Below are 1,808 nucleotides of genomic sequence, written 5' to 3'. Positions count from 1 at the left end.
CATTACATTTATTTAATATAATATTATTTTCATAATATTTAATATACATAATACTCTATTATGACACATTTTCATACATTATTATATGATATCAAAATGCATCTATAATTTTTTTGATTTATGTTTGCATAAAATTTATAATATAAAAATAATAATATACTTATTAAAGATTATGTGACTACTGGATGGTTTGATTCATCTTTCGAGGTGATCGAAGTCTTAACGACGGGTTGTGTTGACGATGTAATGGTTCGTCTCAAACGTCAACGGATGGATGAAGACTGTTTTAAACGATCAGATTTAAACCGTAATGAACGTGAATATTTAAGTAGGCTAGGTTTGTATCCATACTAAATTAGATTACATGGTAATACTCAAGTACTGGAAAGTACGGGGTGTTACATTTTCGCATTACTCTAATATTGCATTTTTACATTTCTACCTTACGCACACATTCTCACCACCCTCTAAGCTTTCTATAAGCTTATGTACGATTGATGCATGCAGGTGATGCTAGGTTGTAGCTAAGCAGGAGCAAGAGTGTGTAGCTGAGCTTCTAAAGCCTTTTTGTTATCTATTGTATTTACTTTATGCATTGTACTCAAGTTTTTGATCATAGTGAATTTTGTGATGGTGTTCTTGTTATTGTTCATGGGTTATGCTTAATATGAAATAAATTCTTATTGAAAAATCCTTCTTGTAGGATCCCAGGATCGGAACCTGATATATGGGTACTGGGAGATGAGAAAGGGGTACTACGGAGGCTATCGGCGCCGAATTCGATGATCAAGAATTTTGTGAGTTCAGTTTTCGAGTTTGGGGCGTGACACCTAGGCACTGGGCCTAGGTCATGAATAGTCAATGTGACGCAAAGCCTATCCATTTAAGTGTCCTTATAGTAACACTCTAAGGCCCTAGACTTCCTGTGAATACTTAACAAATAGACCACCAAGGCTCACATAGCATGCACATGCATAAGGTGCATAAGTTATGGTGGTACACAAGTGTTTGCATATATCATCGTTATCATAGCCATTTTTCAGTATTAAGTTCATCGTCATAAACTATATCACACAAGCATGTACGTTATTAGTGTGCAAGTGCATGGAGTGCATATCATACAAGGGTTCACATGTATTATCAATATCATGGCCATCATCCAACACTATCATCATACATGCCTTACACATTAGGTGTTTATCCATTATTATGCATGAGGTTATCCTTACGTATGTCAATGTAATTTATTTATCATCATTCAGTCATCAAGTAAAACATGGTTATCTTATTCATGTTATCATCACGAGCATCAATATGTGCATTATTATCACTTGAATATCAATACCATCTACTAGGTAACCAATATTAAGCAGAGCATGGTGGTCATATGAATGTCACTATCATGGCCATCAACACATGCATTTGTTATCATATCATCTTTAGTACTACCATAACTAGTCCATCCACAACCACATTACGTTAAACATAACAACATCATGCTTATCATTAACGCTACTTAGCCACTATCAAGTTAACACTACTATAAAATACTATAGTCACAATCAATTTAAATCATACCCATTATTATCATGTTACCACACACGTATCATCACTTCAAACATCAATAAGTGGGTCTTGCCCAAGTATGATATGCACATCGACCTTGGACTATGTGCAAGGTACATGGTCCTATAGGCTGTAGGGCTACTTATGTGCTTTTTGACGCTTTATTAGGTGCACTTAGCACTTCGCACGTGCGCATTGTCGCATTGAGCCAAAAAAGCCTTAGTCTTTTTGGCACATGGTTC

Source organism: Magnolia sinica, chromosome 7 (genome assembly GCF_029962835.1).
Source record: "Magnolia sinica isolate HGM2019 chromosome 7, MsV1, whole genome shotgun sequence".
NCBI classification, from domain to species: Eukaryota; Viridiplantae; Streptophyta; class Magnoliopsida; order Magnoliales; family Magnoliaceae; genus Magnolia; species Magnolia sinica.
This window is presented reverse-complemented; position numbering follows the sequence as displayed.